Source organism: Lissotriton helveticus, chromosome 2_1, assembly GCF_964261635.1.
Source record: "Lissotriton helveticus chromosome 2_1, aLisHel1.1, whole genome shotgun sequence".
NCBI lineage: Eukaryota > Metazoa > Chordata > Amphibia > Caudata > Salamandridae > Lissotriton > Lissotriton helveticus.
In genome coordinates, this window is record NC_136059.1 from 751,992,618 (window position 1) to 752,018,709 (window position 26,092).

The 26,092-nt window shown below is 47.1% G+C and overlaps 1 protein-coding gene across 6 annotated transcripts in view; it reads left to right on the forward strand.

Annotated features, from left to right (window-relative positions):
* The first annotated feature begins 462 nt into the window (after nt 1-462).
* LOC144819488 (myb-related transcription factor, partner of profilin-like) overlaps nt 463-26,092 on the forward strand; it is a 522,799-nt gene continuing 497,169 nt past the window's right edge. For 5 of the 6 annotated variants that reach the window (XR_013607400.1, XR_013607401.1, XR_013607399.1 and 2 more), the window contains exon 1: nt 480-555. The gene's annotated coding sequence lies outside the window, so the exon portion shown is untranslated. Of the gene's footprint in view, nt 556-26,092 lie in introns of all 6 variants that reach the window. The other variant, XM_078677351.1, reaches the window with a different exon arrangement.

A 26,092-nucleotide genomic window follows, 5' to 3' on the forward strand; every position in this document is an offset into this window, starting at 1 on the left:
AAGACACCCTTGGGTAATCGTGCGCTCAATAAATTGCATAAAATAAAAAATAAATAGCATTGTAATATGGCCTATTTGATTTCCCTCTGAAAGTCTCTATATTTTTGCCGATACTTGCAAATTCCATATTTTTTGTTATGTGTTGAAAAGTCAAATATCACACTTGCGATATTTGTTGTAATTTGTTGATCCTCCTTTCCATTCAAGTTGTTAATCATTTTTATTTTTATTTATTCACTCTTCGACACCCTGTAACATTTTGTGTAATATACATCCACTCTTGTAGAAATACTGGTTTCACACGGAAAGTCCTATTCCGTAGTCACATATTTCAAGATAGCTAGTATACTGTTGCACGATCGAGCTTACATCTCTAAACTCGTCCCACATCCCGCCGCCGCCACCAGTTACTATAGTTACAGGCGCCATTTAGGAAACCGCTATACCCTGATCACATGACTAATTACCAAGGTATAACACACGACCTGATTGACCCAACGGCATCCACAGCCTCGTCACCCGGAAGTTCGGCTTAACGTCACAATGTTCACTGAAGTAAGTGCGCTAAGAGAGTTTTAGGCACCGAGTTTGCTCATATTTGTTTAATATGCAGTATATGCTTTACTCCCAAGCGGGAAACGTTCGTGACAGAGAGTTCTGGGCACTCATAGTTTACATATTCGTGTAGTATGAAGCACGTTTGTATTAGTTTAAAACTTTGCGAGCACACAGCACGACTCCATTTCCATCCCCTAAACGTCCTTCATGGCACTATGTCCAGATGCGTTATGTTTCACTGGTAATTTTTGCACACCGTAACGGAGCTCATTCACACCCGTTTTCACCTGTATTACCTCACATTATCAATACATTCTCCCCTATATCGGCGCAATGATGTGTACATGTGTATATTGGATGATAATATGAACCTGATTACTAAGGTCCTGTATTTTGTTTTCCATCGAACAGACCCCTGATGAAGGGTCACTGAATTTGACCCGAAATGCATTGGGTACGGTGAACCATCAGATTATCATAATAAAGTCGGAAACGATATGAAGTAATTACATTTGAAGAAAAAACTTTATTCGAAAATTAAAAGAAGGAACTTGAAGAAAAATCAGATCACGAGTTGTTTTTTCATCAAATCGCAAAAACAATGTGAAGAAACTTTTCTGTTTCAATTCGAATGCGCGCATCCTTTGTGATAAGTATATCACACATCTTCTCATTTAAATCACCTAGCCACATCATGTGAATCTGTTTCGGGTGTGCCTCATATAAGGAATCTACCTCCTTTTCCAGTGTTCTAACCACTTCCTACATATCGCCATCAAAATTATGGTTAAAATAATTAACTAAAATCCAATCCCAATCTTTGGGGCCTCCGCACAGCAGAATAAATTTGTAGGGTGATTCATTCCAAAATGTTAACACCTTTAAATTTGCTGTATTGGCTACCAGGGTTAAAATGCCCACTCTTGCTTTTCCTGCTCTCGACAGTATAGTGTGTGTTTGGTATGAACAGAACTCTTCTAAAAAAAACTGGCAAATTTCCCATGTTTCCTGCAGGCATAATACATCTTACCCTGCTACCGCCCTAAGCCAATCTGAATTCCCCCTCATATGTTTCAGACCTGCAACGTTCCAGGTAATCATTCTTAACTTCTGATAACTCTCTGCTCTCGGTTTTGATCTCCCCTGTGGAGTTACCAGGATAGATTCATTGATCTTGAATTCCTTTGATAACTGCAATGTATTGACCAGTCAATCATAGGATTTCAAACCTCCTAAAGTCTCAAATCGATTTCTTGTGATTACACCATACATATTGGATTCTGTTTTCTTGCTGTATAAGCTCTGGCCGGGTATACAACCTTTACCACGCATTTTTTACCACGCAATACCATTACAACGCTGGCATTACAACGCAAACCATTACAACGCATTGCGCTGGGGGGCGCTCTAGGATAGGGAATAAGTTTAATTTTCTATCCAACACCTTCCCTAGTGTCCACGGGGACTGGAGTTGGAATAGAAAATTATACTTACCACTATCCAGCACCTCTAAGCGCTATGCGTTGTAAAGGTATGCGTGGTAAAAACCGCGTTGTAAAGGTATGCGTGGTAAAAGTATGCGTTGTAACGTCATACATCCCTCTGGCCGTGTTAGTTGATAGAAAAACCCCAGGGCAAGAACATAAATGTGGGTGCCTGTTGTGGAAGTAAATGATAGTCTTTTCAGCAAATCATCCACCAGTCACCTGTCATCAAAATTGAGGACTATGCAGTCACCATGGGGTCCATACCTATCCATGAGACTCTCTTGGCCATAATTATGTATTCATGTATAGCCCAAGTTACCCTAGCATTCCTTGTTATCCAGTGTGTAACTTTTGTCATCAACTGCTCTGTAGATTCCAAATGCATATGATTTCGTTCTGGTGGGTTAGCTATTATGAAGACGTCTGGGCAACTGCAGGGGACATTTAACCTTTGGCCCTTAGGAATACCTTGTTCAGTGCCCTTCCCTCCCTTGCCTACTGCCCTTTGGTTTTCAGATCTAATGCCTTGTCTGCCAGATACTCTTGACTCCTTAGTCACATGATCTAAATATGTTTGAACATCAAAAGCCTGAATCGAATGGCTAAGCCCTGAAGAATTTGTGAGGGGTTCAACTTGAGAAGTTTGTATCATACCCTCCCTTCGCCTATCTCCCTTTGATTCTGCTGAGAGGCTATATGGTCTAAGTCTGAGCGGGAGTTGAGGATAGAAAGACTTTCTTGGTTTTTTGTAGTCTATTTTGTAATGGCTGCAGCAATAACCTAACCATATGCTCCATTTTGTTACATAAAACATATTCATGGTTGGCATAATTACTGTCTCTGGGAATGTTCTCCAGTATACCAGTTTTGTTAACCATAGGGGCTCTCTTCTTCTTAGGTCTACCCCTTTTTCTCTTTACTGGGGGTTCTGTTGGACTTGTGAGGCCAACATCAATAGTGCCAGGGGAGATCTATGCAGATAGGCTGGAAACAGCAACTTGCTTTGGGGAACTTTCAGTTATCGACAGAGGCACTAAGCTAGGCACAGCATTCTCCTCTAAGCTGCCACATGCCTCCTCTAAAGAAAGGCGGAGTTCCGTGAGTTCCATCTCCTTGGTCAAGACGCTTGCTGCTCTTGTTAGAAACAAGCCCATGATATTAATTATTTCTCCCCCATGAGCTGGCTGGATGGGCTTTATTTTCCCTATAACTTGAAAGTAATACAGATGCCGGTAACTTAGAGGGAGCCCAGGCAGGTTGAGTGGGCTGATGGGAAGTGGAGTTCTTTCCCCTGTGGTGCAAGCTTGACCCTTATGCACAGCTCTCCCCTTCGGTCCACAGACAGCGGCTACTCTTCAGCAAATGCCTCAATGTAGGTATCTGAATCGGGGAAAGACATGCACTGCCACCGTTGGTGGGGAGACCTCGCTGTGTCCCCTGAGAAAAAATCAACAGTTGGGCCTGCCCACGAACATGCGGTACTGCCCTCGTCACCTGATGCTTGTCAACACCTGAGGGCTGTGATGTTGTGAAGAAATAGAAACCTTCTAAGGGGTTCACTGATACACCTGGTCCTTTAAACCAACAAAAAAGAAATTGGCACGGAAGCTGTAATATAAAAACAATGCATTTATAAACCTCACATGAGGGAGATTGCGTCACACAGCACCCTCATCAGGCCATTGTAGGAGGCATTCTAAGGAGTAAAGAGAACAGGGGCCTTATATATGCAGAGGTTACATAGTCAGCATAAAACCAAGGGGAGGTCCTGACACATACACGCATGCTTATTGACTAATATGGGTATACAACATTTTGCAGAGTGGGAGGGGAGACAAAACTGAACAAATCAGTAAGAATAGCCTGACAGTTCTATACTAGGAGCAGGTGCACTCTGCTAGCTAGGCCTTTCTGAGCATGTGCAAGGCTCTGGAAGAAGGAGAAAGCACATGGTGAGCACATGGCTAACTAAGATGACTGCCAAGTACAAAATGGCTCTAAGCTCATGCTAACAGCGATTCCTGTAATCTTTAACAGTTGGAGTCCTCCTCTGGTGTTGATCGGCTGTGCTGCTCTCTTTACAACAATGCTTGGGGGCACGGTTGGGGCCACGGGTGCAAGAGACCTCCATTGGTCTCTCCGTACGGCGCTGCCTGTGGTGCCAACTTCCCGCTGCCCACCGTGCTTATACCTGACTATACTCTTGAGACCTGGGAGTAGACTTAACACCTATATATAATTTCCTCTTGTAATTTGGTGACCTGTCTGGTCCCTGAGTCAACCACATGAAATCCCATGCATTCTAGTTTCAAGACACTGTACCCCATACCACACTGTTTCTTAGCACACAGACCATACAAGTAGCACACCACATGTTCCGATACCTGAGCATCCAAATTTACAGATCCACTGTGAATTTTACTAGGACTAGGTGGAAAACTCTGCTCATAGAGTTTTCGGGATTCGGGCACTCCGCGCCAGAGTTACTTGTTTCTCCCTTCAGGTGTGAAGCGGAGTTTTTGTTTCCATTCGGGTGCTCGAGATTTGTTTTGGCACTCGCTTGCGAGTGCCACGGTATTGTCTGCCTGTAAAACTTTGCCCCCACATGCATAGCTTCCGACTACAACAGTGCCATTGTAGTGTCGCTAGCAATTGTGAACACACCACGTTAGTTGCTTTTGTGATCTAGACTTTTGAAAACTTTCAGAACGTCTGTGAGAAGTGCGACTGACCAAGGGGAAATGTATGACCACCTGCAGAAAAATGGAACTGAGAAGATTATTTACACTTTGACAGGAATTGAGCTCCACCATTGGTCAGTGGTAATCCCAACACACTATGCTCATTGTTCTCCTAATCCATTTAGAGGTGCGGGTAACTTCTGTGTTACCATATGACAACTTCACTTGGGAAATCCTTGGCCTGGCAGCTGGGACACCACTATAGTGCCTTAGTTAGGATGTGGCAACTGACACTAGACTTGTGTTGGACTTGGCCCTTTTGGCAGGTTCAACCCTAAACCTTTTGCCTTCTCTGTGACCTAATATTAGTAGTTTGTGGCCTCTGTGCACTTTAGCACTGTGGCCCAGTGTAAAGTGTGTGCGCACTCTAAGTGCTTGTGGTGAGATTGGCCTTCCCTCCCATAGGAATGCATGGGGATATGTGTGTCCATAGTAATTCCTGGTATGGGAGTAGTGCAGAAGCCCACACCGCAAGTGTCTTTGTGTACAATAGCCTACCCCGTATTGCACCCACACAAAGAAATCACAGCCGCAGCCTGGTGCGACCAGGAAGCTAGGCGCCTGCTGCCTGACTCGGGGCGGGCCAATCACGGAAGGAGGCTGAGGCCGCCTATCCCAGCGCGTCTGCATAAGAAAGGAGCCGGAAGGGGTGCGGGCTTGAGCGGGGATCTTGTGAATCAGAGAGATCCCCGCAGTTACACAGAAGTTGGAGCAGTGTGTGCTCCAGGCCAGAAGCTCCCCGGCGTGAGGGAGAGCCCCGTGACGTATGCCAAACCAAGTGAGGGATTCTAGAGGCAGGGCTCCCGTAGCCGCGGTGCGTGCCCTGAGTTTCCTGGCTGTGTGAGGGAGAGCCCCGCAATGTACCTGGAGGTAGGAGGCATCCCTGGAGACGGAGCTCCGTGTCCCGCACCGCATGCCCTGCCAAGAAGAGGCCGAGAGACGCCACAGAGAGCCCCGGTGAGTGGGGCTCAAAGGGGTTTGAGTCTGGCCAGTCTTCTGGGTGCCCGTTGCACCAGACGGAGGCCCCGATGAGGAGGGCTGCATATTGGGCATAGTGGTGTCGGTGCTCATTGACAGCGAAGGCACCCTGGACTGTAAGAGTCCCAGTAGGGCCCACTTTTGCACAGTTGCGCCAGGGCTCATTTTTCGCCAGCTGCCCCGTTTGGCAGTGGGCAGCTGCAACGGTTGGGCGCAATTGAGGGAACCACGTGAGGGTTCCCAGGGCATCATAGTGCCAAAGCATTTCCCCCAGCGTCCCCGCATGATAGAGGGCAGCTTCAACATTGTGCAGTTCTGCTACATGGGGCACAGTGAATGCCCGTGTCCATCTTTTGATTTCCCAGCTGCCCAGAAATTAGCGGGCAGCTGCTACGTTTAGGCAAGTTCATTGTGTCCACTTATTTTTTCTGCTTTTTGCAGCCAGCCCTGACATTCTGGACATTGGGCATTTGAACCCCCTGTGAGAGGCCAGTTGGCCTGGGGTCTGTTTCAGTGTGTGAGGCCCTGATTATTGCATAATGTGTCTATAATGGTGATACCAATGCCTAATGTGATTTAGTGTTTATGAGGTTGGCGCATCATGTGTTTTATGCCTAATGTGATGATTATTGCATCGTGTGATTTACGTTGCAGGATCTAGGCCTCAGTACAGTATTTCACCAGTAGTTACTGGTTGTGATCTACATTTACTATTTGTACTACAATTACTGGTTGTGTTCTATGTCTATGATAAATCTTACTGTTACTATTTCTACTAAGTAATGATTATGTCAGTGGTCCATGTGGCCCTGTCAGGTGTATATAATCCCCTGCAAATGCTGCCCAGTGCCAGTTGACACAGTGTACATTGTCTGATAACTATTCTAATGTGTCTCTTTTAATACAAAGGCTATTTTTATATATAACCTTGTGTGGAGTTCCTATGTGGTGTGCCTAGTGTGTTGCTGCTGTGTGTTTTTATGTTGCACAAACGCTTTACACATTGCCTCCGGGATAAGCCTGACTGCTCGTGCCGAGCTACCAAGGGGGTGAGCAGGGGTTATCTTGGAGTGTAACTCCCTTGCCCTGACTAGAGTGGTGATCTCTGCCTGACTTTGGAGCAAGGCTTAGCCAACCATAGATCCCATTTCAAATAACTACCCTATCTAAGACCACCATATGATGGAAGTTCAGGGCATGAACATCAAGCAACATCCTTGGAGAAAACCTTCTATGAGCCAGAGGCATTGTGTTATTTTTATTTTCAAGAAACAATCTCCTTATTTGGGAAATTGCATCTTGAAAACAAAATACTCTGGTAAGTGGGTGCACCAATAATAATGCTTGCTCAGAAAAATTCAATACCTTAAGTAGAGATTCTGTACTGGCCGCATCTCTTAATTTGGCAGGTGGGCCTCTGCATAAGGAGTGGGCAAGTATTCCTAATGGTCATGTAGGCCACAGGGTCTAAGTGCATATGCAAAGAAACTGGAAAAAGTTGTGAAAAAAAGCTTCCACATCCAAACTGCAATAAAGCACATGACTGAAACAGTGCCAATGGTAACATTGAGTGAGTAGGCCACCCTAAGCAAGCAGAACTTTTGCCGTAGTGTGCCACTTTAAAAAATGATGTCTTAGTTCCTCTAATCTTATTTTGACCTTTAGAGTGCAATGTTTCCTATTATCAAACTGGACTCTTTCTTTACTTCGTTTGGGAACTTTTAGGGGATATTCTCTAGAAATTGTGATATTTATTGGCAAATTAGCTTAACGCAACTTTCATATCACAGTCTATCGCGGGAAAATAACGCAGTGTTTAATGTTGTATTCTCAACACGCTGGTACCCTGCGATTGTCTCATGATAATGCACCAAATTAACGCGACACCTAATGTGAAACACGAACGCAAAAAAGGCAGCGATGTCCCAAATCGTGATACAAAAGTCAGCGATAACAGCAACAGGCCTGCAATTCCCACACGTCATGCGGGCATATGCACTATAAAAGCAGAGAAAAAAACATTATAAAGAAAATGTTACTGCGTAGCACCATGGACGCCCCTGGACCGAGTGCAGAGGACAACACGAACCCTACATGCCCCACAGATGACCAGCAAGGAACCTCAGGTCGGGGAAGGCCAAGGAGAAGAGGAATAGGAAGACGCTGTTCAGTTCACAGGAAAACAGGATTGTCGTTACTGAGGTGATAGAACACTACCAACAACTGTTTGTCACCTCCAACGTGTCATTGGCAACAAAGAAGCATCACTCGCACTCCTACGGTACACCATTGTCATGCCTGTCTTCAAGTGTCCACAAGCCTGACAATGACACTGTGATGTTGCGCGTTGAAGGTGGGTGGCCACGTATGTGTTGGCCTATGGTAAGGATAGGGGCTGACACAGATGTAGAGTTCATGGCTGGCTGAACTCGCGATGCGGTTGAGGGTAGACCTTTGGCTTATGCTGCGGTAATAGCGACACACACAACAGTTGGAATGTATGATCCAGGAACCCGAGCGGGCTTGCGCTCCCTCATTTACCCCTTTGGCCGAACCCGCACTCCAGGGGCATGCTACATTGCAAAATTTTCCATTGCAGATCGAGTGGCGCCGACACTAAACCGAGACACACGCATTAGTTACTTCCTTGGCAAGGCAAAAACGTAACCACGCCCAGAGCCCAGGGTTGATTAACCACACCCCTACCTGGACTGTCATAAGCCAGCCTACTCCGCTCAAGCTTACAGAGGGGATGTAACAAGCTACATTTCCCTGATCTTTCCCACTGGCTGAGGTAACATGGTTGCATCCACTGTCCACTACACTCCAGACACCAGCAGTGTTTTTCGACATGTCTGTGGTCTGCATACTGCAGTCTGGTCAGCACATCCATGCCACACTTGTCATTGTGTACATTCTCATTCATGAGTCACTTGCCCCCTTCTCACATGCCTGGTTCCCACCTCTCCCCACATTCTGCTATTCTGTAGCTGAGGTGCCATGCCATTGATGGCTTGTGTACATGGCTAGCCCAGGTTACCACAGTAAGTTGTGCTGTTGTGTCTGTTAGGTGGGCACGTTGTTTGGCATGTTGTATGTGAGTTTGTAACGTGTCCATTCCCAGAGTTGTGAGTTGCATGATTAGGATGTGTGCATTTGGTCAGCCGCGGCCCGTGGAGGGAGTTGCGTTGGGGCAGAGAGGCAGGGCGGGGGAGGGGCAGAGTGGGGGTGCTAAAAACCGGCATATGGATAATTGGAGGTAAGTAAATAATGTAATTAATAATACGAATTTTGTAGCGCGCGCTGCATCGCATTTAGCGATGCAGGGCATGCTACGAAATTGGGGGAAGCCTGTGTTTTTAGCACCTCCCACCCTGCCCCTCCCCCGGCCTGCCTCTCTGCCCCACTGCAACTCCCTCCACGGGCCCCAGCTGCATTTGGTACTTACCAGCGAGCAATGCATTCCCATAGGTGCCACCCTCAAAGCGCTGGTTGATGATGGACTGTCGGAAGATGAAGGAATCATGCATACTGCCTAGGTAGTTGGCGACGACATTGGTGAAGAGTCTCAGGTGGTCGACTATTGCCTGCACATTGATGGAATGTGTGTGCTTCCTGTTGTGGTAATTGTGTGCTGTGGCGGCAGGGAGTGTGAGGAGTACATGTGTGCCCCCAACACGTGCGGGAAGCCAGCTGTGGACCCCATAGGGTGAGAGATGAGGCTTGGATTTAGCAGTTGATGAAAAAACATGAAAGGTGCGGTTAGAAAGAAAAGAGATAAGCCAATTCAGGGCTGAGCCGGTGACCCCAGTAGATTGGAGGGCCTTTATAAGTACTGTGTGGGAGACAGTATCAAAGGCCACGCTTAAGTCAAGCAATACCAGGGCCATTGTATCACCTGCATCCAGGTTCTGTCGAAGCGGTTCTGTAACACCCAAGAGTGTGGCCTCAGGAGAATAGCCGGACCTAAAACCGGACTGGGAAGGATGCAGGAGCCCATTAGTTTCGATGAACTTAGATAGATGGCCATTGATGTGTCTCTCCAAAATTTTTGAGAGAGCCGGAAGCGGTGAGATTGGACGATAATTTGAGGGTTAGAGTTGTTTTTTTTAATAGTGGGACGACCATTGCATGTTTCCAGTCTGAAGGAACGAGGGACTCCTTTAGGGATGCATTAAGAAGTTCGAGGGTGAGACGGAGTGTTGGTTGTTCGATCTGCTGTAATACCAAAATGGGTAGTAAGTCGCAGGGAGATCCCGATTTAATTTTACTAAGATGTTGTGTAAGTGTCACCATGTCCAAGGGTGGCAAAGCGTCAAGTATATTGATATGAATATGGTCCGATGCAGAAGCAGTGAAACATTCAGACAAAGGGCATGGTAGGTCCGAGGTCACAGTGGGCGTGGGAATTGGAGGAGGAGTGGTTATCGCCAATGCAGAATAAATTGTTTCCACTTTGTTTAAGAAGAATTGGGCAAGATCTTCACATTGTATTGCATTCAGACTGGGGGAAGCCTGTGTGGTAGCTGAGCCAGATAGTTCTTTGACCATCTTAAATAGGGTTTTAGGGCAAGTTTTTAGCCTGAGGGAAGGTTGAGGAAACGAAGTTTGAGCGTGCAAACCTGCAGTGGGAGTGATAAGCCCTTTTGATGATAGGATAAGCGGTTTTAGCTTTGGGCGCATAGGTCTTACGCCAGCGTTGCTCAAAGTTTTTACATTTGGTTTTATCTTTTTTTAACTCTTCAGAGAACCACGGCGCAGGTGGGTGATGGTATTTTTAACTTTCTGACCGAAATAGGAAGGCACGTATCCAGTGCAGACCAGATCCATTCTTGAAAAGCCGCAAAGTCCAAGACAAAATTGTTTTTAAAAATGGGGGCATTAGTATTGAAAAAATTATTACAATTAGCAATGTCAAGATTTTTCCAATTCCTGGTGGGTTTGGCAACACAGTCGCTCAACACATGTGAGAGGCTTGGGGCCTCAAAACCCACTAAGAAAATATCAGTCCAGCATAGGGTGATAGCTGCAGGGTAATTTAAGGAGGATAAATTAGAAAAAACAGGGTCGAGAAAGTGGCCTGCTTTATGGGTGGGCCCAATGTTATAGAGGAAGATGTTCATGGCAGCCAAATCTAAAATAAAAGTGTTGCTGGTAGTACAGGCGGAGTCCTCTAGATGGAGATTGAGGTCTCCTACAATTGTAAAATTGGCTAAGCTAAACAGAAAAGGGGTAACAAGATCAGAGAAGTTTGAAGCCCATGAGCCTGCTGGCCCGGGGGGGGAGGGGGCGATATACCAACATCCCAGAAAATGTGAAGTGGGGAGTCAGGATCAGTTTAAACACTGCTGCTTTGCAGCCGGGGATCAGTAACTCGTCAAACATACTACTGAAAGGGTTTTTGAAGATTATGGCGATCCCTCCATCCAGCCTATCTTCTCTATCTTTCTTAACAATAGCATAGTTAGAAGGAATGGTTCTGGCCACGTCAGGACCAGAGCAGGTGTTAAGCCATGTTTCGGTAAGGCGTCTGGTTGTTGGTCCACCAAAATATAAAAGACGTCCGCCTGATGTTTTGGGAGGGACAGTAGTTAAATGTTGCAGAAAGAGAAGTTATTGGAAGGGGCTTGCTTAAATTTCATGTTGCATTGTATAGGCTGAGGGGTTGTAGAGGTGGATTCTATGGCATTATTTAATCCAGTTGAATCAGTGATTGTTGTGTAGGAATCTAGGACCCTAGTGTAATTTTCCCGATTCATGCCTATATATAGGTATAAATTACCCGATCCTTATATAGGCATAGAAATCATTACCATATTTAGACTGAGCTTATGCAGCCCAGATACGGCATGGCTACTTCCACTAATATCCGAGAATCAACAACAATTTCTTAGAAAAACCCACCTTCAGCAGCTAGGGACTTCCCGTTGCCTGAATACTAATTTATCTAGGAAATCATGGAGTTTTCAAAGAACTGAGTCTTTGATGACGTTATTATGTCCAATCATACGTCAAACTCGGCACCTTCAAGGTATACATATGCATTACATTTGCCCAGACAAACACACTGTGGTTTGGAGCAGATCGACTAACTACTTGACCGAAGCCCTGCAGCAGCAAGTGCCGAAGGAAGCCGACGCTGTCTTTTCTCCTGCCGAGAAATCCAGCTCCAGTGTTTCCAGGCTACCCTTGCGGGTTGCTGGGAAATCAAGTCATGAGAGAGATACAAGACCTCCTTCATTCTAAAACCAAGGTATGGAGCTGATTAGACCGTTAGAGAATTCTTGGAATAGATTCTTGGCAAGAGATACTAAAACTTAAGCTACACCTCATTTACTTCTTCCCTTGTACTAGACTTAGGTTAAGTACACCGGGGTAAGCGTATTTTAGAAGCACCAGTTGAGTACTTTTAGTCATTATTTATCACTGTATGTATTCCATGTATTATATGTTATTTTATATGGCTTAGAAACCATACCATGCTTTTACAGTACTACTTTATAATACTTCCCGTATTAAATGCCTTGCACTTTATAACCAGTATTATGATTGTAGCAGTACATTTCTTATGCTTGAGAATGAAGACTGTTCAATAAATACTTTTTATTGAAAACGCCCGTCTCTCTATTTTCTCAGCACCTCTGGTAAAACGAAGCATGCACGATTGACTGAGTAAAATAGCTATCTATTGCTTCCGCGACTCTAGAGATTGATTTCTTATTCTTGGGAAACAAATTTGTCATGTTTATGCGGTTGTCAGAAACTAATCCCTTTGGAATGATGACGAAATGATTTCTTTTCTGTCTCTCCAGACTAAATTCAATATTTCAACTTTGGATTATTTTAAATATTTTCAAGTGTATAGTTACTTTAATACTCTATCACCTGATCGACGTTTAGGGCTTTTGAAAGTACCCTTGATTGAATCCTAATACTCTAAGAGAAGGATTGTTTTTTTCTACAATTTATTGATTTCATCCTATCCAGATGATTTATCATTAGTACAAGAGCGATGGGTAATGAAGTTGGGGAAGGCAAATCTATTGATAGAAGATTCTATCTCGATGGCTAATTCCATCTTGTTAACAGGACGTTCCCGTACTCAGCACTATATGGTCCTTTTTGATTTATATCATACTCCGGAAAAAATAGCTAAATGGGGCTCGCTTTCAGGCACTACCTGTAAGAGATGTTTATTGGAAGCCGCGGACGTAGTTCATATGTTCTGGCTATGTCCGCAGCTATCAACCGTATTCTATGAAATACAGATTTTTTTTACATTAATATTTGGCTTTACTGTTACCATAACAGCAGAGATGGTTTTGTTAGGTATAACCTTGGATAACATCCCGGAGGATAAAAAAATTTGATTTTTATTTGTATGTCCGTGTTTCGTGCCTGTGTTACTCAGGAATGGATAAGCCCAGATCCACCCTTATTTCATTCCTGGAGAGCCCGGCTATTAGCTAAACACAATTTAGAACAAGCTATTTATGCTGTTAAAGGCCGCGCTAGAAGATTAGCGGGGGAAAAAATATGGGCTCCAATCCGACAATGGATTGAGGCAGAATTGGGGGGCTAAAATGATGATGTACATCTAACGTGCAATTATAAGATTTTTTGTGTTTGTTAAGAGCATTTGCAATGATATGTTTACTTATCTATTTTTCTATTTTGGCGCCTTTCTTTCTTTTTCCTTTCTCTCTGTACTTTTTATTACGTATAAATTTTGTATCTGACTTGCTTGCAATAAAAAATAAAAACTTTAAGAAAGAAAAAAAGAAGGAAAGGTGTACATAATTGGCCACGGGCTGCGGAAGCTGATAGCGCAATGGGGTGCCACTGCTTTCGACACCACTACCGCCCATGCAGTTGCGAGGTTGTGGCGGCTCCACGGCACAGTAGACATGTCACAGTGCACGCCTTTAACTGCTGATCCTATTGAACTCTTGTCACTGGCCTCTGGCGTGTGTCTGTTGCGTTCAAACTGCCCCCGCAGCCCCCTCGGCGGGTGGCCACTTTGGCAGACTTAACATTAATCCTTCAGGCTTCGAGAGGCTGATTGCCTCAATGTCCTCCACAGAGACTCCACCTTGTTGGCACTTGGCCTGGAGACACGGTCAGCTAATTAGGACCTGTGCTGCGCAACACCGGCTGCAATGTGAGCCATTGATGTGCTCCGTAGCCAACAAATATTGCAGGTGCATCAAATCATGAGCCACAGTCCACACGGACACATTTCGGCCACCCACTAGACGTCAATGCTGTCCGACCAGAAGCTTGCCATGGGACGACTCTGTCCAAATACGCAGCAAATGGCCGCGTACACTAGCTTACCACACTTGTCGCCTCCAGGAGATGAGGCAGACACTAATGTCTCGGGTGGTGCACTCGCAGCCTAATTGGACTCTGTGCTAGCGGCAGTTGAGAAAGTTGGGGCTGCATTAGACCAGACCAGGGCATCCCTTGAGACACGCATCGACAAAGTTGCCACAGACTTTACTTTATTGCGAGTTGATCACCACAAGCTAGCGAAGAAAGTCCAATTGCACGAACATTCTCTTTCGGAACTCAAACCAAATCCACACTGCAGCACTGCAGGACATCCTGGACCATGTACATGCACTGGAAGACCAAATTAAAGACTCTAAAGGGTGCACCTGCCACAACAATATCCGCGTGGTGGGCCTACCGGAGGGTGAGGAGGGCCGGACTCCGGAAATTTATGTGGAGCAGGGGCTGAGGGATCTTTTACCAGCATGGGCACTCTCTTTGCACTTTGTGGTGCAATGTGTGCATCGAGTGCCGGCACACAGACCACCCCCTGGAGCTTGGCCGAGGCTGTTCCTTTTCAATCTTTTGAACTACAGAGACTGTGACGCAGTCCTACGTGAATCCTGCAAAATCCCCTATCTGCAGGTGGGTGGCAATCAAGTCAGGTTGTTTCCGGACTATACGGCGCAGGTGCAGAGGCGGAGAAGCACCTACGTCGATGTGAAATGTCAACTGCGCGATTTGGACCTCCCGTACTCTCTACTGTTTCCTGCCGGGCTCAGGGTTGTGGCTGGTGGGACAGCCCACTTCTTCAATACGCCTTTAGACGCCTGGGACTGGCTTTAGAGCTCAGGATTGTGGTAAGGGATGCGACCTCCCATCGCAGAAACATCCAAACCCAACCGCAGAGGACCCCGCCGTTGCAGGCATTGGAGGAAAACAAGGAACGCAAACACAGCAGTGACATCACAGGACCCAGAACAAAACCGTATAGAGCACTGTGATGCCCTGGAAGTGGCGGCATCGTTGGGAATACACACGCACCGCGAGAGCCGTGCGGCCGGGTCCTCTGACTCCACCACAGATAGCCGATCATCCACTCTCAGGCCAGATTAACTTGACGAGATGCTGCTGCCGGACGTCACACCGCAGAATAAATCATATGAGTATGGCAGCTGTAAAGGGACCCAACTGAATTTCTGCACACACAATTAGAGATGTACACACTGCAATTGCCTGTATTGTTCGCTGATTCTCTTCTCACTCCTTGAATCGTTATCATTGCTTTGACCTGCTACATGCACACACGCCCCATAATGGCTACACTCACCGAGGGGCACGAACAGCATAGAAGAACATCAGCGTGTGGGTTGGGACATGGGTGACAGAGCCATGTTATGGAGGGATACGTGATGCACCCATCTAGGTGCATATTCCACCCCCACACTAGTCCCCACGCTGATGTTGTTATGGCCATTGTTGGGCCAGATAAGGTTTGGACGAGCCCCACCCGGGTGTTCACCCTACATGTTAGCACAGTTTGATTCACTGTTTTATGTTTTGGTTTTCTATGATTAGCCCGAGAACCCCCTATACATTATGGATCCGTAGCTTAGAGGCATACCCCTCTCACCACTTGGACCGACACACTAATCTGACTTGACACAGCGACAAGTAGTCATGTGGAACATACGTGGCATGCATGCACCTGCGCTGCGCTATTCTATCTGTTCATACTTGCAATGCCGTAGGGCTGGAATAGTGATGCTTCAGGAAACACACCTGTCCAAACCTGAGTTGGAGCGCTTACGTAAAAGATGGAGAGGCCAAGTATTCGGCACCACTTACTCAGTGCACGCGCAGGGCACACTGATATGGGTCCGTGCGGGCATCACGATCATTAGTGAAGACAGCCCCAGCGACGCAGTTGGAAGGTACACGTTCGTGAAAGGGCACCTAAATGGTCAAGAGATACTTTTGGGCTTCCTTTACGCCCCAATTCAGATCAGGCCTCCTATCTCACCCGCATCTCTACAGTAATGGCCCGATGGAATGGGATACCCTGGCTCCTAGGGGGCATTTTAGCTCGGTATTGGATGTGGACTTAGATAGGTCGTTCCTGCTCCTTAACAGGACCCTCTCGGCATCTAACGCGCAGGCCCTCTTTGGTTGGCTGACACACTGGGTTCTACATGATGTGTGGCAGCTTTTAAATCCCGCTGCCCACGTGCATTCTCACTACTCAGCGGTACACGGCCTTCATGTATGCCCGACAGGTTAGTGACCTCGCTGGCACTGCTCCCACGGATTCAGCATGCAAAATATCTAGGGCAGACCCATTCCGATCATAACCCCTTGTTAATACAGCTGTGCCCAGCAGCCACACCATCCCGCTGTCCCCACAAGGTGCCCACAGCGGCAAGCCCTGGAAGACCCTGCTTTCAGGTCATCGCTTGGGACATCGATTCTGCAATATTTTGAGTTGAATGAGGGCACCGCAAGTGATGACCTTGTCAAATGGGAGGCGTTTAATGTGACAATCAGGGGCCATTGTGTAGGGGCAACATGGAAAATACACAAACAATTGTCTGACTCCTTCACACGTATTGAAACCCAGCTGATATGCTATGAAAACACAGGCAAAGGGATAGGCTGTGACTCGTGGCAACTAGAGGTGCTGCGCTCTGAACAGGTGGGCTACATGGAACAACTCCGCTGCCACAATTACTCCGTACACACAACCCAGACCCACACTGTGGCCGATAGGGCAGGTAGGCTTTTAGCCTGGTTGATCCGGCTAGAACGCTCGCATGCCCCAATAGGGCCGCTCCACTCTTCCGCAGTTTAGTTGGTAACCACACAGCGAGACATACATGAGGCCCTGACACAACACTATGCATGCCTTTACCAGTCCCAATGTCGCTGCAACGAAGAGGAGCTGGCGAGCATTCTTGACCCCTAACAGCTACCCACAGTAACAGAGGAACATCGCGAAATGCTCAATGAGCAGATGTCTCGGGAGGAGATTAGTGTGGCTATTCAGTCCCTAGCGACGGGGAAAATCCCGGGGCCAGATGGATTGCCCTCCGAATATTACAAAGCATATCACATCTCACGCCTTGATACGGCATTTGCAGCGGCCCTAGATGCACAGCAACTTCCCCCTTGATGCGTGAGCACATCTGGTTGCCTTATGGAAGCCAGGCAGAGTTCCAGAGGACCTGGGTTCATATCGACCCCTTGCCCTGCTCAATGCAGATTATAAAATCCTCGCAAAGGTGCTGGCTGACAGGCTAGCACAAGCAGTTCCAGAATTGGCCCACATGGACCAAAACGGTTTTGTGCCAACGCGTAATACCTACCTCAATCTACGCTTCTTCTTTCAAGTGACCGCTTACCCTTTGGAGGAGTGACCCAGAGCTGGTTGCCTCGTGTTGGATCTAGAGAAGGCCTTCGACTCCCCGGAGTGGCCTTACTTGTTTGCAGTACTTGCAAAATTTGACCTAGGCCCAGAGTTCATTCAACTAGTGCGCCTCCTCTACACTACACCCACTGTGAGAGTCAAGGTAGGTCCCTACGTCTCAGACTCCCTCCCTGTGTAGAGAGGCACCCGCCAGGGTTGCCCCCTGTCCCTGCTCCTGTTCACACTTGCAATGGAACCATTAGCGAGCTGTGCACCGAGTTCGTGGATGGGTGCCCCATGGGAGATGCCACCTATCAGGTGTCACTCTATGCGGATGACTTCCTCATTTATCTTAGGGACGTTGAGTGTGTTCCTGCCCAGCAAACTCATCTACTTGGGAAGTTTTCTGCGCTTTCCGGACTGGAAGTAAACACTGGTAAATCTTGCCTTTACCCTTTCAAAGAGGGACTCAGTGATCCGGGACTCGCAATAGCTGGCACCCCGGTGCGATGGACACCTGATACGTTTCGCTATCTGGGACTCCAAATTTACCTCCAATCACAAGATCAATACTACGGGAACTTCGGGAAGGTGGTGACATCCATCAAGTCGCAGATGCGCTTCTGGAGCACACTGCCATTGGCCGGATGGGCAGGATAGCACTCGCCAAAATGGTGGCCCTCCCACGGTTCCTATACTACTTCATGAACTTGCCCATGCATGTCCCTGTCTCCTTCTTCAATGCCTTTGAGAGACAACTCAGAGATTTCATCTGGAGTAATGCTAGACATAGGATGACACTGAAAAAGCTGTACCTAACCACAGATGAACACTACTACCTGGCCTCTCAGTTGCAGTGGGTAGTGCGGTGGCTCTCCAATCACAACTACACAGCCACCCTACCCTCTGGAGCACAGAGTCCAGTTGTTTCACCTAGGGGCAAGTCCACGTCCACCAGAGCCTCTTTTACTAGCAGTGGCCTACAGGTGTTTTTGCAGAAGCTTGTTTATGACACGCAGCGTAACGCCACATGCACCAGCGATACCCTTAGAGGGCACCCCAGTGGGCCATCAGTACTGATGGCCGTCACGCTTAGGGAATGGCAAGATAAAGGTATCCACACCCTGGGGGACCTATACCATGATGGGCACTCACACCCTATGCCACCCTCGTGGAAGAGGAGGGGCTACCGCCTGGGCAATTCCTCACTCACCGCATGCTGGTGACTTCATTCACGGCAAAATGGGGTGATATCACGACAGAGCTGTGAACACATCATACCATACAATATCTACTCGTAGTGGGACGAGGTAGGCATTTAACGTGCTGGTTTGCGATCTCACTCCGAACTCATGAGACACTCAGACTTGCCAGACTCCACCACAAGTGGGAAGCGGACCTAGGTAGCCAGCTCACAGATAAGGAATGGGCTGGAGTGCTTGAGAGCCCCACGTGCAGCCCCAGGAACATGTGCTTCAGGCAGATACAGCTTTATATTATCCACCATGCATACCTCGCCCCTGCGAAAATCAACCAATAGTTTAATCACAAGGATGCAGCATGCCCGAGATGCAGAGAAGTAGGGGCCGGTCTATTACACATGTTCTGGGCCTGCCCCAGGGTGGGGGAATACTGGACAGATGTGGCCACTCTGTTGCACGATACCACCGACAGGGAGCTGCCTTTCACTTGGCCTACATATTTATTGCACAAGTTTTGCGGAACCCCTAGCACGAAGGTCACGCACAGATTTAGTAGATCTGGGGCAGATAGTAGCCAAAGGACTGATCAGTAAAAGATGGAAAGTACCAGACCCCCCACTCATACAAGTTTGGCGTAATTCAATGCTTGCGTGGGCCAGAGCGGAAAACCTCGCTATTAAGTGCAAGGAAACGCTGGGACTACGTAAAGTCTCCATTGTCATATACTGGAACACAATCTACCTTGCACTGCAATGCAGCCTGGACATGCCAACCGCAGACTTTTCTGACATGCCAGTCTCTGGCAGCACTTCGTCCCATAGGTAGCAACGACATATGCACCGTGCTGCTCCCTTGCTCCCGAACACAAACTGCCTGTAACGCTCAACCGAAATAAACTTAAAACATGGGGTAACAGCCAGATACTGTTTAACACATGAGCAGCCAGTCATGCCACATATAGACGCAAAACAAAAAAAGGGGGGGGAGGACTCTGGGCTACTTGTTTGTTTGCATACACTATACATTCCTCCTTTTCATTTCTTTGACCCTCACTCTTTTGTATGCACAGCTCCTCGTTCCTCTTGTTAATAGTGAATCTTGTATTGTCACTCATACACAGCTGGGCGCCAGTGCATTTACTGGCTTGATGGGACTGTACCCGCACGTATGTGCGATAATGAACATTTGCAGACACCTATGCCCTGAAAGACACCCAGAATGTGATCAGCGATGTGGACATTATGCCTTCCTATTGTCCTTCTTTCCTGCCTCTCACCTCTTGCTTGTCTTCTAGCAAAGGCGGTACATGTATCTGTCAATCGCATGCTTGATCATTTCGTACCTAACTCCAAGTGAGTGCTGTAACAATATTGTATGATACTACTGTGCCTTATATGCTGATTGTAACACCCAACATTGCTTACTATTGCATCTGACTTATGCTGTACTAATGCTAAAATCCAATAAAACCGATTCACAAAAAAAAGAATCCCCAGGTGAAGATTGTTTGTCACACAGGAAATTCTGTAAACATGGGTAGGTTCATCGCTGGGTACTTCTACAACATTGGGTAGGGAGTGGCCAGGAGTGTTCCCTACCCACTGGATGGTGACAGGCATAAATGTGATATGCACACTACCCACCTCGGATCCCTTTTGAAACCTATTGAAGAACATAGGCGGACTGGACCTGATGTCTGTGATACAATAGGAGTACTGAGATATGGACATGGTTTTCCTTTGTACCCAGGACTAAGAAGGGGAATCCAAGGATCATAATGCTGACCTAATTTTCAAGCTATGAGGACACAAAAAGTTACAAAAGACCTTTCCTACAACTCCCCAGCTGTCTATTTCCAAGTGTCCCACCCTGAACCATGCTTCAGACCACTGTTGGTGTTAGTCTTGATCCCCAAGTGCTGTTCCCAGGATACTGCACCATCAGCTGTTGTCAAAGTGTACTTTTCCTATGTTTTTCAGAAGAATAAGACTGGCGGCGGACCAACCTGCCTAATCAATACAATAAAGGTGCATTGCTGCTTGGACAAAGCTTCAAGTTTCTCATGCTCTGAGCTTTACAACAGCAGCAAATCAATTTCAGTGTGACCTCAGAGAGACGGCATCTGGCCTTGTGAAGCCCTATTTGACTACAGCCTGTAAGCCTTGCCTTACTGGACAAATCCAAGCTCCAAAAAAGTGACTAAATCGAAAGGTTGACTTCTTCACTGGTGAAGGCATGAAAAACATCCACCCAGCTAGGGACATTCTCTGCGTGAGAAATTTATATTTTTCCTGCTTGGAGCTTTCCTGCCAAACATTTTACTAAGAGCTCGCCCAGCTACTATCTGCTGATACAGAGCACTCTTCGGCCACAGTGTGCTGCCTTACCCATTGAGGATTTTTTACTTCCATTTTAGAGACTTGGGGGCATATTATCAACAACACAGGCTTCTACTGGAATTCTCCAGGTAGCATATTATCAAGCCCATTATCCCCGTTTTCTGCCGCTAAACTGGCAATAATTTTAACACCATTCTTGATAATATGCCCCTTAGTCTGAAGTAAACATTTCCAACTGGGTTGAACCTGGTTTCTGTACCCTGAACCTGTTCCTAGCTATAGGTCGAGTGCAACTAGATAAAAAAAAATTCAAACTGATATCTCTTATTGGATTTTTGTTGTTTTAGTGTGATTTTAGTTATTAAAATGCATTCTATTTTCTAAGTTGATTGGGGATTTTTCTTGTATTGTTTTTGGACTGTATTACTGTTTTGGTACAGCATGAATACTTTTCACATTGTCTCTAAGTGAAGTCTTTCTGCTCTGCGCCTTAGCTACCAGTGTTTAGCTCAGGTTAGTTTAGTGACTTTAAGGGTTCCTTACTGCCGCCACCAAATGCTGGAGGCGTGCATTCCCAACCCTTCGCTTCAACGTCAGGCTAAGTAAGGACACCGTCTGGGATACCCTGCTCACCCCTTAGTAGCTTGGTACAAGCAGCCAGGCTTATCTCCAAGGCACGAGTGTTCAGTATATGCAACCAAGCTCACAGAAGCCCCCTGATGTCATCACGAATAGACTCCACACAAGTATTGATAAAAATGAGTATAATCTTTATATAAGCAATTAAACGATATGACCACACAATACAAAATCAACATATGAGAATGGGTAGTATTCTTTCCGGTGGTTTGGTAGGTTATAATCCCAACCCTCACTTCTAACCAACAGTTAAGCTCACTTCTAACTGTTTCCCAAAAGGTTAGGCAAGTCGTATTGCTAGAATCACACATGTTGCAAAAGGAAACAATACTGCAATGCGTAACAATATTCTCCTATACTGAACAACAGAGAAACAATGCCATACGTAGCGCCAAAGTCATGTACTTTGCAATTGAAGGAATAATGCAATGCGTATCACCACCAGCATGCCCTGTACCAGGAAGAAACAAAAGCAATGTGTCACGCTACAATCCTGTACGGTGCAATGCAGAAATAATGCACTGTGCCAGGTAATACTCAGATACAGTGCACTGAAGAAATACTGCAATGCACAATGTTACAATCAGGTAAAATGCCAGAAAGAAATAGCACATGCATAGAGCAACAAGCAAAAAGTTTATCCGGCACAAATGAGGTCAGGTGTCATACGAAAGTTCAATAGTTCGTTAGCAGAAATAATGCAAAGTGTAATACAACAGTTTTGAGTGCTCCGTTAACAGTGCTCCCACTATGGATCAAATGATGACACAAAAAGTACTGCTTCCCACTCCGGCACCAGTACTGCCCTGTCTTAGGTCAGCACAGGCCGGGATCCAACCCAAAGCCACAGTTCGTGCAGCTGACTGAAGCGGGAAACCGAGAGAGTGTCCCTTTGGGCCCGCACCCCACCCCAGGTGTTGATCCACATTACCTGGGGTGGGGCGCAATCCCACTCTGCTCCCCGACGACAGGGACTTGGGCCTTGATCCAGAACTCCGTCACAGGCTGCGGCGGACTCAGGCTGGTTGCTCAGCTCTTCCATGGCTGCTGGTCCGGCCCGCTGCTGGTTGACTGTGAGGGCCCAAAAGTCTTGGCACTCACTCCGGCAGTCTCAGTCCACACCAAAACCCACCCTCAGCACTGTGGAGACTTTACTTCAATTCAGTGCACACCCTAACCAGGCACTCCTCACCTGCACCTCAGGTTGCACTTCGACACGGACACCGCATGTCAGAGACTTGCCTCTGGTGCTCATGACAATCTGGAGCTCTTCACCAATGCTCCTCTTGCACCTCAACATGCACCCTGCGGGTTTGAGACTCTCCACTTCTCCCGGCGCACACGATGTCCAGGCACTTATCACCAACGCCCTGGCTGCACCACAACATGTACTCTTGCGCGTCCGTGTCTCCCCTCTTCTCCCGGTGCACACAATGCCCAGGCCCTGGCTGCACCATGACATGCACTCTTGCATGTTGGAGACTCACTTCTTGTTTTGGTGCCTACGAGGCTCCGGCACTCTTCACCAACACCCGGGCTGCACCACGACATGCACCGAGTGCATCCGAGACTCATTTCCTCCTTTGGTGCACACGATGTCCAGGCACACCTCACGAATGCCCTGGCTGCACCATGTAAATGTAATGTAAATGTATTGCGACTTATATATCGCACATATCACCCGAAGGCATCAAGGCGCTTGCCTTGGGAACCCGTCCTGGCTTTTCCCTGTGAGATAACCCCTACTGGGTATTCCCAGGGTGAAAGCCAGGCATCCCGCAGCGGGTGGGCCGCCGTAGTGGAGATTAAGCAACTATTGCCCAGAGTTGCAGCGTGGGACCCCATGATTAGAATAGGCACCGAGGCGAGAATTATCGAGTCCGTGGACATTTTGGGCTCAGGACCCTGCCGCGTCGGGAATTGAACCCTGGTCCGGGCCAGACCTCTGCATCAGGGTCTGCCGCTCTAATCAGTGAGCCACACTCCTCCACCATGACACGCCACGACACCACAACACGCACACTCTGTGTCGGAGTCTCGCTTCTTCCTGTGGTGCACAAGAGGCCCAGGCGCTCTTCCCCAACACCCGGGCTGCACCATGACATGCACTCTTGCCAGACCGAGACTCACTTCTTCTGTTGGTGTACACGATGTTCAGGCACTCCTCACCAACACCCTGGCTGCATCATGACACATACACTGCACATCTTAGTCTTGCTTCTTCCTTTGGTGCACACGAGGCCCAGGTGCTATTTGCCAACACCTGAGCTGCATCATGACATGCACCCTTGCGCATCTGAGCCTCGCCTCACCTCGTCTCCCTGTGCACACCATGACCAGAAACTCCTCACCAATGCCTTGGCCTGCACCACGACATGCACTCTACGTCTCTGAGACTTAGCTTACTCCTGCGTGCCCATGATCACAAGGCACAACTTCTGAGGGTCACAAGCGGCAAAAAGCACATGCACACCGGGTTGCTTGGGACTTCTCCGCAAACATTTATGATCCAGTATTTCCAAACAAGGAGCCAGCTCACCTCGGGCCCTTGCGGTTACAAGCACAGCACAAAGCACAGTCTTCTTCAAGCAGGGGGACCCAGTGCCTCAAAGCACAGTTACAACAGCCTCTTCTTTCATTAGAACAGCAAACTGCAGACCAACCCCAGATCACAAGCAAGGATTGGTCTATTCACAACAGTCTCTTCAGTTGTTCCTTTTTTAGCAGAGGTTCCTCTTGACCACAGAGTGGGTCCAAGCCTTATCACTCTCAATCCATATCTGTTTCATTCCAGCGTTAAGGGGCTTCAGCTCTCATAGTTATACCCCTTAATGTCTTTGACGTTTGTATGAGCTATGGGGTCCCTGGCCCCTCCCTAAATCAGTTCTGGGTGTCTCCCTCCCAGTGTCACCCCTCTCTCTTTGATACTGGGGGTCTGGATCCTTAATCACTCAGCAGGAGATTAGTCAATTGGTTTATAGCACCAGCCCAAACCTTTTCCACTCCTGGGCTTCTCCTTCCCCTACTCTCCAGAGGCAGGGCAGCCTGGTGCATTCTCTACCCCTCCCTGGGTGAAGATCTCTCCCAGCTCCTCTCACCTTTCAGTTCCAGACAGACAATCCACATTTCAGAGACAGACAGAAATGCTCAGAGCACAGAACTCAGCCACTTTCTAAAAGAGTGGTTTATAAGCACACAGTGACAAAACCACCCTCACAGAAATATGCATCATGACACTGTGAGTCCATACATAACAAACTTCACCTCTCCATTGTAAACTGATAGGAAACTAGGCTAACAAACACAACACCCAGCCTCCCCTATTCTGTCCTATTGGCAAAATGGCCTTCCAGCAGTGAAAAACGAAATGGAGAGTTTTTCACCATCAGAACATAACCCACACCTCAGTTTATATTCTGCCTTTTACCTACACTGCACCCTGCCCTGGGGTTACCTCGTACCTACCACAGGGGTTCTCCATGTGTATGTAAAAGGGAAAGTCAGGCTTGAAAAGTGGTTGAACTCGTCGGTACCACATGCTAACTTAGCATTCTGCATGCAGGCCCTACACTGAAGGCCTGAGTTCCCTTCTCTGCGAGCCCTTGCATTAATTGGCCTTGCGCACATCACTAGGGACTTTTACTAGCAAGGCAAACCTACCAATCATGGCCTTACATTTTACATAGGGAACTCCTGTACTTTGACACTGATCAGCAGTGGCAAAATACCCAAAGCATCTAAATTGGCATCTCTAGGTCACAAAAATGGTCTGGGGGGAAGCAAAAACTTTAGGGAAATTTAACCAAAAAGGCCAAGTCCTACAGGGGGAATTCACAAAATCATTTGTGAAAATGGGAAGTACTACTACAAGAGTATTCTTTTAACTACTCCTAAAGCCTACTAATTCCCAAGCTTTTGTGAAGCCGCTGAAAGGTACACGAATTGGATAAATCACGCGTGTACCTCTCTAGCCCAGCCTAAACTCTATCGACCCACGCGCACAGTACCATCTGATCCCTGGTTTACCCAGGAGCTACGAGATTATAAGGTGTCTTGTAAAAAACTAGAGTGCCAATGGCGTACAGAGTATTTACAGCCAAAAGACATATAAAGAAATGATTAAAAAAGCAAAAAGCGTATATTTTTCTGCAAAAATCGAGGGGGCAAAGAACTCCTCTAGAGAACTCTTTGAGACTGTGACCAATCTGACTACTCCGAAATCAGTCGATATTCCCCCAAGTCTGGAGCTTTGCGAGAATCTCGCCAAATTTTTCTTGGGAAAGGTGGAGCAGATTTTTGCAGCCCTGGAACATCAAGTGGGGTTGACTCTCCTCGAAGGAACACATAAGACCACACAGACGAACCCACAAAATTCGGAACTCTTGGAGTTTAGGCCAGTAAAAGTGGAAGAAATAAAAAAGCTGTTATTAAGAACTAAATCGGGCTCACCTCATGATCCCTGCCCAGCCTC